Below are 10,543 nucleotides of genomic sequence, written 5' to 3' on the forward strand. Positions count from 1 at the left end.
CTAATCCTACACTGATCCCGTATTCCTATCACATCCCCACCTATCCCTATATATTTCCCTACCAAGTACCTATACTAGGGGCAATTTATGATGGCCAATTAACCTATCAACCTGCAAGTCTTTGGCATGTGGGAGGAAACCGGAGCACCGGGAGGAAACCCACGCAGACACAGGGAGAACTTGCAAACTCCGCACAGGCAGGACACAGAATCGAACCCGGTTCCCTGGAGCTGTGAGGCTGCGGTGCTAACCACTGCGCCAATGTGCCCACCCCCCAGTGTGTGCCTGTGTTACTGGGTATCAGTGTATGTCTCTGTTACTTGGTGTCAGTGTATGTCTGTGTTACTTGGTGTAAGTGTGTGTCTGTGTTACTGGGTGTCAGTGTGTGTCTGTGTTACTTGGTGTAAGTCTGTGTCTTTGTTACTTGGTGTCCGTGTGTGTCTGTGTTACCTGCTTTTAGTGTATGTCTATGTTACTTGGTGTCAGTGGATGTCAAAATAATTGGTGTAAGTGGATGTCTTTGTTACTTGGTGTAATTGTCTGTCTTTGTTACTTGGTGTCAGTGTATGTCTGTGTTACTTGGTCTAAGTGTGTGTCTTTGTTTCCTGGTGTAAGTGTATGTCTTTGTTACTTGGTGTCAGTGTATGTCTTTGTTACTTGGTGTCAGTGTGTGTCTGTGTTACTGGGCATCAGTGTATGTCTTTGTGACTTGGTATCAGTGCATGTCTTTGTGACTTGCTGTCAGTGTATGTCTTATTTACTGGGTGTAAGTGTGTGTCTGCGTTACTGGGTATCAGTGTATGTCTTTGTTACTTGGTGTCAGTGGATGTCAAAATACTTGGTGTAAGTGTATGTCTTTGTTACTTGGTGTGAGTGTATGTCTTTGTTACTTGGTGTCAGCATGTGTCTTTGTTACTTGGTGTGAGTGTATGTCTTTGTTACTTGGTGTCAGTGTATGTCTTTGTTACTTGGTGTCAGTGTCTGTCTGTGTTACTGGGTGTACGTGTGTGTCTGCGTTACTTGGTGTCATTGTATGTCTGTGTTACTTGGTGCAAGTGTGTGTCTTTGTCAATGGGCATCAGTGTATGTCTTTGTGACTTGGTATCAGTGTATGTCTTTGTGACTTGGTGTCAATGTATGTCTTCTTTACAGGGTGTCAGTGTGTGTCTGTGTTACTTGGTGTCAGTGTATGTCTTTGTTACTTGGTGTCAGTGGATGTCAAAATACTTGGGGTTAGTGGATGTCTTTGTTACTTGGTGTAATTGTCTGTTTTTGTCACTTGGTGTCAGTGTATGTCTGTGTTATTTGGTGTAAGTGTGTGTCTTTGTTACTTGGTGTAAGTGTACGTCTTTGTTACTTGGTGTCAGTGTATGTCTTTGTTACTTGGTGTCAGTGTGGGTCTGTGTTACTGGGCATCAGTGTATGTATTTGTGACTTGGTATCAGTGTATGTCTTTGTGACTTGGTTTCAGTGTATGTCTTTTATACTGGGTGTAAGTGTGTGTCTGTGTTACTGGGTATCAGTGTCTGTCTTTTTTACTTGGTGTAAGTGTGTGTCTGTGTTACTGGGTATCAGTGCTTGTCTTTGTTACTTGGTGTCATTGTATGTCTGTGTTACTTGGTGTCAGTGTGTTTGTTTGTGTTACTGGGTGTCAGTGTATGTATTTGTTACTTGGTGTAAGTGTGTGTCTGTGTTACTGGGTATCAGTGTCTGTCTTTTTTACTTGGTGTAAGTGTGTGTCTGTGTTGCTGGGTATCAGTGCTTGTCTTTGTTACTTGGTGTCATTGTATGTCTGTGTTACTTGGTGTAAGTGTGTGTCTGTGTTACTGGGTATCAGTGTATGCCTTTATTACTTGGTGTCAGTGTGTGTCAAAATACTTGGTGTCAGTGTATGTCTTTGTTATTTGGTGTCATTGTCTGTCTTTGTTACTTGGTGTCAGTGGATGTCTGTGTTACTTGGTGTAAGTGTGTGTATTTGTTACTGGGCATCAGTGTATGTCTTTGTGACTTGGTATCAGTATATGTCTTTTTTACTTGGTGTAAGTGTGTGCCTGTGTTACTGGGTATCAGTGTATGTCTTTGTTACTTGGTGTCAGTGTATGTCTGTGTTACTTGGTGTAAGTGTGTGTCTGTGTTACTTGGTGTAAGTCTGTGTCTTTGTTACTTGGTGTCCGTGTGTTTCTGTGTTACCTGGTATCAGTGTATGTCTTTGTTACTTGGTGTCAGTTGATGTCAAAATACTTGGTATAAGTGTATGTCTTTGTTACTTGGTGTAATTGTCTGTCTTTGTTACTTGGTGTCAGTGTATGTCTGTGTTACTTGGTGTAAGTGTGTGTCTTTGTTAGGTGGTGTAAGGGTATGTCTTTGTTACTTGGTGTCAGTGTATGTCTGTGTTACTTGGTGTCATTGTATGTCTGTGTTACTTGGTGTAAGTGTGTGTCTGTGTTACTGGGTATCAGTGTATGCCTTTGTTACTTGGTGTCAGTGTGTGTCAAAATACTTGGTGTCAGTGTATGTCTTTGTTATTTGGTGTCAGTGTATGTCTGTCTTTGTTACTTGGTGTCAGTGGATGTCTGTGTTACTTGGTGTAAGTGTGTGTATTTGTTACTGGGCATCAGTGTATGTCTTTGTGACTTGGTATCAGTATATGTCTTTTTTACTTGGTGTAAGTGTGTGCCTGTGTTACTGGGTATCAGTGTATGACTTTGTTACTTGGTGTCAGTGTATGTCTGTGTTACTTGGTGTAAGTGTGTGTCTGTGTTACTTGGTGTAAGTCTGTGTCTTTGTTACTTGGTGTCCGTGTGTTTCTGTGTTACCTGGTATCAGTGTATGTCTTTGTTACTTGGTGTCAGTGGATGTCAAAATACGTGGTGTAAGTGTATGTCTGTGTTACTTGGTGTAAGTGTGTGTCTTTGTTAGGTGGTGTAAGGGTATGTCTTTGTTACTTGGTGTCAGTGTATGTCTTTGTTACTTGGTGTCAGTGTGTGTCTGTGTTACTGGGCATCAGTGTATGTCTTTGTGACTTGGTATCAGTGCATGTCTTTGTGACTTGGTGTCAGTGTATGTCTTTTTTACTGGGTGTAAGTATGTGTCTGCGTTACTGGGTATCAGTGTATGTCTTTGTTACTTGGTGTCAGTGTATGTCAAAATTCTTGGTGTAAGTGTATGTCTTTGTTACTTGGTTTAAGTGTATGTCTTTGTTACTTGGTGTCAGTGTATGTCTGTGTTGCTTGGTTTAAGTGTGTGTCTTTGTTAAAGGGCATCAGTGTCTGTCTTTGTGACTTGGTATTAGTGTATGTCTTTGTGACTTGGTATCAGTGTATGTCTTTGTGACTTGGTATCAGTGCATGTCTTTGTGACTTGGTGTCAGTGTATGTCTTATTTACTGGGTGTAAGTGTGTTTCTGCGTTACTGGGTATCAGTGTATGTCTTTGTTACTTGGTGTCAGTGGATGTCAAAATACTTGGTGTAAGTGTATGTCTTTGTTACTTGGTGTAATTGTCTGTCTTTGTTACTTGGTGTCAGCATGTGTCTTTGTTACTTGGTGTGAGTGTATGTCTTTGTTACATGGTGTCAGTGTATGTCTTTGCTACTTGGTGTCAGTGTCTGTCTGTGTTACCGGGTGTAAGTGTGTGTCTGCGTTACTTGGTGTCAGTGTATGTCTGTGTTACTTGGTGTAAGTGTGTGTCTTTGTCAATGGGCATCAGTGTATGTCTTTGTGACTTGGTATCAGTGTATGTCTTTGTGACTTGGTGTCAGTGTATGTCTTCTTTACAGGGTGTCAGTGTGTGTCTGTGTTACTTGGTGTCAGTGTATGCCTTTGTTACTGTGTATCAGTGTTTCTCTGTGTTACTGGGTGTCAGTGTGTGTTTGTTTGTGGTACTGGGTGTCAGTGTGTGTCTGTGACACTAGGTGTCAGTATATAGTTTAGTTTCGATAAACAGCACTTCAACAGGCCCTTCGGCCCACCGAGTCTGTGCCGACCATCAACCACCCATTTACACTAATCCTACACTAATCCCGTATTCCTATCAAATCCCCACCTATCCCTATATATTTCCCTACCACCTACCTACACTTTTGGCAATTTATGATGGCCAATTAACCTATCAACCTGCAAGTCTTTGGCATGTGGGAGGAAACCGGAGCACCGGGAGGAAACCCACGCAGACACAGGGAGAACTTGCAAACTCCGCACAGGCAGTACCCAGAATCGAACCCGGGTCCCTGGAGCTGTGAGGCTGCGGTGCTAACCACTGCGCCAATGTGCCCCCCACCCCCCGCCAGTGTGAGCCTGTGTTACTGGGTGTCTGTGTTACTTGGTGTAAGTCTGTGTCTTTGTTACTTGGTGTCCGTATGTGTCTGTGTTACCTGGTATCAGTGTATGTCTTTGTTACTTGGTGTCAGTGGATGTCAAAATACTTGGGGTTAGTGGATGTCTTTGTTACTTGGTGTAATTGTCTGTCTTTGTCACTTGGTGTAAGTGTACGTCTTTGTTACTTGGTGTCAGTGTATGTCTTTGTTACTTGGTGTCAGTGTGGGTCTGTGTTACTGGGCATCAGTGTATGTATTTGTGACTTGGTATCAGTGTATGTCTTTGTGACTTGGTTTCAGTGTATGTCTTTTTTACTGGGTGTAAGTGTGTGTCTGCGTTACTGGGTATCAGTGTGTGTCTTTGTTACTTGGTGTAAGTGTATGGCTTTGTTATATGGTGTCAGTGTATGTCTTTGTTACTTGGTGTCAGTGTGTGTCTGTGTTACAGGGTGTAAGTGTGTGTCTGCGTTACTGGGTATCAGTGTATGTCTGTGTTACTTGGTGCAAGTGTGTGTCTGTGTTACTGGGTGTCAGTGTGTGTCTTTGTTACTGGGTGTCATTGTATGTATTTGTTACTTGGTGTCAGTTTATGTCTGTGTTACTTGGTGTCAGTGTGTTTGTTTGTGTTACTGGGTGTCAGTGTATGTCTTTGTTACTTGGTGTCAGTGTGTGTCTGTGTTACTGGGTATCAGTGTCTGTCTTTTTTACTTGGTGTAAGTGTGTGTCTGTGTTACTGGGTATCAGTGCTTGTCTTTGTTACTTGGTGTCATTGTATGTCTGTGTTACTTGGTGTAAGTGTGTGTCTGTGTTACTGGGTATCAGTGTATGCCTTTGTTACTTGGTGTCAGTGTGTGTCTTTGTTACTTGGTGTCAGTGTATGTCTGTGTTACTTGGTGTAAGTGTGTGTATTTGTTACTGGGCATCAGTGTATGTCTTTGTGACTTGGTGTCAGTGTATGCCTTTTTTACCGGGTGTCAGTGTGTCTGTGTTACTTGGTGTCAGTGCATGTCTTTGTTACTGTGTATCAGTGTTTCTCTGTGTTACTGGGTGTCAGTGTCTGTTTGATTGTGGTACTGGGTGTCAGTGTGTGTCTGTGACACTAGTTGACAGTATTTAGTTTAGTTTCGAGAAACAGCACTTAAACAGGCCCTTCGGCCCACCGAGTCTGTGCCGACCATCAACCACCCATTTACACTAATCCTACACTAATCCCGTATTCCTATCACATCCCCACCTATCCCTATATATTTCCCCACCACCTACCTATACTTGGGGCAATTTATGATGGCCAGTTAACCTATCAACCTGCAAGTCTTCGGCATGTGGGAGGAAAACGGAGCACCGGGAGGAAACCCACGCAGACACAGGGAGAACTTGCAAACTCCGCAGAGGCAGTACCCAGAATCGAACCCGGGTCCCTGGAGCTGTGAGGCTGCGGTGCTAACCACTGCGCCAATGTGCCCCCACCCCCCGCCAGTGTGAGCCTGTGTTACTGGGTGTCTGTGTTACTTGGTGTAAGTCTGTGTCTTTGTTACTTGGTGTCCGTGTGTGTCTGTGTTACCTGGTGTATGTCTTTGTTACTTGGTGTCAGTGGATGTCAAAATACTTGGGGTTAGTGGATGTCTTTGTTACTTGGTGTAATTGTCTGTCTTTGTCACTTGGTGTAAGTGTACGTCTTTGTTACTTGGTGTCAGTGTATGTCTTTGTTACTTGGTGTCAGTGTGGGTCTGTGTTACTGGGCATCAGTGTATGTATTTGTGACTTGGTATCAGTGTATCTCTTTGTGACTTGGTTTCAGTGTATGTCTTTTTTACTGGGTGTAAGTGTGTGTCTGCGTTACTGGGTATCAGTGTGTGTCTTTGTTACTTGGTGTAAGTGTATGGCTTTGTTATATGGTGTCAGTGTATGTCTTTGTTACTTGGTGTCAGTGTGTGTCTGTGTTACAGGGTGTAAGTGTGTGTCTGCGTTACTGGGTATCAGTGTATGTCTGTGTTACTTGGTGCAAGTGTGTGTCTGTGTTACTGGGTGTCAGTGTGTGTCTTTGTTACTGGGTGTCATTGTATGTATTTGTTACTTGGTGTCAGTTTATGTCTGTGCTACTTGGTGTCAGTGTGTTTGTTTGTGTTACTGGGTGTCAGTGTATGTCTTTGTTACTTGGTGTCAGTGTGTGTCTGTGTTACTGGGTATCAGTGTCTGTCTTTTTTACTTGGTGTAAGTGTGTGTCTGTGTTACTGGGTATCAGTGCTTGTCTTTGTTACTTGGTGTCATTGTATGTCTGTGTTACTTGGTGTAAGTGTGTGTCTGTGTTACTGGGTATCAGTGTATGCCTTTGTTACTTGGTGTCAGTGTGTGTCTTTGTTACTTGGTGTCAGTGTATGTCTGTGTTACTTGGTGTAAGTGTGTGTATTTGTTACTGGGCATCAGTGTATGTCTTTGTGACTTGGTGTCAGTGTATGCCTTTTTTACAGGGTGTCAGTGTGTCTGTGTTACTTGGTGTCAGTGCATGTCTTTGTTACTGTGTATCAGTGTTTCTCTGTGTTACTGGGTGTCAGTGTCTGTTTGATTGTGGTACTGGGTGTCAGTGTGTGTCTGTGACACTAGGTGACAGTATTTAGTTTAGTTTCGAGAAACAGCACTTAAACAGGCCCTTCGGCCCACCGAGTCTGTGCCGACCATCAACCACCCATTTACACTAATCCTACACTAATCCCGTATTCCTATCACATCCCCACCTATCCCTAGAAATTTCCCCACCACCTACCTATACTTGGGGCAATTTATGATGGCCAGTTAACCTATCAACCTGCAAGTCTTCGGCATGTGGGAGGAAAACGGAGCACCGGGAGGAAACCCACGCAGACACAGGGAGAACTTGCAAACTCCGCACAGGCAGTACCCAGAATCGAACCCGGGTCCCTGGAGCTGTGAGGCTGCGGTGCTAACCACTGCGCCAATGTGCCCCCCACCCCCCGCCAGTGTGAGCCTGTGTTACTGGGTGTCTGTGTTACTTGGTGTAAGTCTGTGTCTTTGTTACTTGGTGTCCGTGTGTGTCTGTGTTACCTGGTATCAGTGTATGTCTTTGTTACTTGGTGTCAGTGGATGTCAAAATACTTGGGGTTAGTGGATGTCTTTGTTACTTGGTGTAATTGTCTGTCTTTGTCACTTGGTGTAAGTGTACGTCTTTGTTACTTGGTGTCAGTGTATGTCTTTGTTACTTGGTGTCAGTGTGGGTCTGTGTTACTGGGCATCAGTGTATGTATTTCTGACTTGGTATCAGTGTATGTCTTTGTGACTTGGTTTCAGTGTATGTCTTTTTTACTGGGTGTAAGTGTGTGTCTGCGTTACTGGGTATCAGTGTGTGTCTTTGTTACTTGGTGTAAGTGTATGGCTTTGTTATATGGTGTCAGTGTATGTCTTTGTTACTTGGTGTCAGTGTGTGTCTGTGTTACAGGGTGCAAGTGTGTGTCTGTGTTACTGGGTGTCAGTGTGTGTCTTTGTTACTGGGTGTCATTGTATGTATTTGTTACTTGGTGTCAGTTTATGTCTGTGCTACTTGGTGTCAGTGTGTGTGTCTGTGTTACTGGGTATCAGTGTCTGTCTTTTTTACTTGGTGTAAGTGTGTGTCTGTGTTACTGGGTATCAGTGCTTGTCTTTGTTACTTGGTGTCATTGTATGTCTGTGTTACTTGGTGTAAGTGTGTGTCTGTGTTACTGGGTATCAGTGTATGCCTTTGTTACTTGGTGTCAGTGTGTGTCTTTGTTACTTGGTGTCAGTGTATGTCTGTGTTACTTGGTGTAAGTGTGTGTATTTGTTACTGGGCATCAGTGTATGTCTTTGTGACTTGGTGTCAGTGTATGCCTTTTTTACAGGGTGTCAGTGTGTCTGTGTTACTTGGTGTCAGTGCATGTCTTTGTTACTGTGTATCAGTGTTTCTCTGTGTTACTGGGTGTCAGTGTCTGTTTGATTGTGGTACTGGTTGTCAGTGTGTGTCTGTGACACTAGTTGACAGTATTTAGTTTAGTTTCGAGAAGCAGCACTTAAACAGGCCCTTCGGCCCACCGAGTCTGTGCCGACCATCAACAACCCATTTACACTAATCCTACACTAATCCCGTATTCCTATCACATCCCCACCTATCCCTATATATTTCCCCACCACCTACCTATACTTGGGGCAATTTATGATGGCCAGTTAACCTATCAACCTGCAAGTCTTCGGCATGTGGGAGGAAAACGGAGCACCGGGAGGAAACCCACGCAGACACAGGGAGAACTTGCAAACTCCGCACAGGCAGGACCCAGAATCGAACCAGGGTCCCTGGAGCTGTGAGGCTGCGGTGCTAACCACTGCGCCAATGTGCCCACCCCCCAGTGTGTGCCTGTGTTACTGGGTATCAGTGTATGTCTTTGTTACTTGGTGTCAGTGTATGTCTGTGTTACTTGGTGTAAGTGTGTGTCTGTGTTACTTGGTGTAAGTCTGTGTCTTTGTTACTTGGTGTCCGTGTGTGTCTGTGTTACCTGGTATCAGTGTATGTCTTTGTTACTTGGTGTCAGTGGATGTCAAAATACTTGGTGTAAGTGTATGTCTTTGTTACTTGGTGTAATTGTCTGTCTTTGTTACTTGGTGTCAGTGTATGTCTGTGTTACTTGGTGTAAGTGTGTGTCTTTGTTACTTGCTGTAAGGGTATGTCTTTGTTACTTGCTGTCAGTGTATGTCTTTGTTACTTGGTGTCAGTGTGTGTCTGTGTTACTGGGCATCAGTGTATGTCTTTGTGACTTGGTATCAGTGTATGTCTTTGTGACTTGGTGTCACTGTATGTCTTTTTTACTGGGTGTAAGTATGTGTCTGCGTTACTGGGTATCAGTGCATGTCTTTGTTACTTGGTGTCAGTGGATGTCAAAATACTTGGTGTAAGTGTATGTCTTTGCTACTTGGTGTAATTGTCTGTCTTTTTTACTTGATGTCAGTGTATGTCCGAGTTACTTGGTGTAAGTGCATGTCTTTGTTACTTGGTGTAAGTATAATTCTTTGTTACTTGGTGTCAGTGTATGTCTTTGTTACTTGGTGTCAGTGTGTGTCTGTGTTACTGAGCATCAGTGTATGTCTTTGTGACTTGGTATCAGTGTATGTCTTTGTTACTTGGTGTAAGTGTGTGTCTGTATACTGGGTATCAGTGTCTGTCTTTGTTACTTGATGTCAGTGTATGTCAAAATACTTGGTGTAAGTGTGTGTCTTTGTTACTTGGTGTAATTGTTTGTCTTTGTTACCTGGTGTCAGTGTATGTCTGTGTTACTTGGTGAAAGTGTGTGCCTGTGTTACTGAGTATCAGTGTATGTCTTTGTTACTTGGTGTCAGTGTATGTCTGTGTTACTTGGTGTAAGTGTGTGTCTGTGTTACTGGGTATCATTGTCTGTCTTTGTTACTTGGTGTAAGTGTGTGTCTGCGTTACTTGTTGCACCTGTGTGACTGTGTTACTGGGTATCTGTGTATGTCTTTGTGACTTGGTGTCAGTGTATGTCTTTGTTACTGGGTGTCAGTGTGTGTCTTTGTTACATGGTGTAAGTGTGTGTCTGTGTTACTGGGTATCAGTGTATGACTTTGTTACTTGGTGTAAATGTGTGTCTGTGTTACTTGGTGTCAGTGTATGTCTTTGTTACTTGGTGTAAGTGTGTGTTTGTATTACTTGGTCTAATTGTATGTCTGTGTTACTGGGTATCAGTGTATGACTTTGTTACTTGGGGTAAGTGTGTGTCTGTGTTACTGGGTTTCAGTAGATGTCTTTGTTACTTGGTGTCAGTGTTTGTCTTTGTTAGTTTGTGGAAGTGTGTGTCTGTGTTACTGGGTATCAGTGTATGTCTTTGTGACTTGGTGTCAGTGTATGTCTTTGTTACATGGTGTCAATGTATGTCTTTGTTACTTGTTGTAAGTGTGTGTCTGTGTTACTGGGTATCAGTGTATATCTTTGTTACTTGTTGTCATTGTATGTCTTTGCTACTTGGTGTCAGTGCATATCTGTGTTACTGGGTATCAGTGCATGTCTTTATTAAATGGTGTCTGTGTATGTCTGTGTTACTTGGTGTAAGTGTGAGTGTTTGTTACTTGGTGTAATTGTATGTCTTTGTTACTTGGTGTCAGTGTATGTGTGTGTTACTTGGTGTAAGTGAGTGTCTTTGTTTCATGGTGTAAGTGTATGTCATTGTTACTTTGTGTCAGTGTATGTCTGTGTTAC

The sequence above is a fragment of the Heterodontus francisci genome, chromosome 39 (assembly GCF_036365525.1).
Source record: "Heterodontus francisci isolate sHetFra1 chromosome 39, sHetFra1.hap1, whole genome shotgun sequence".
In the NCBI taxonomy this organism is placed as follows: domain Eukaryota; kingdom Metazoa; phylum Chordata; class Chondrichthyes; order Heterodontiformes; family Heterodontidae; genus Heterodontus; species Heterodontus francisci.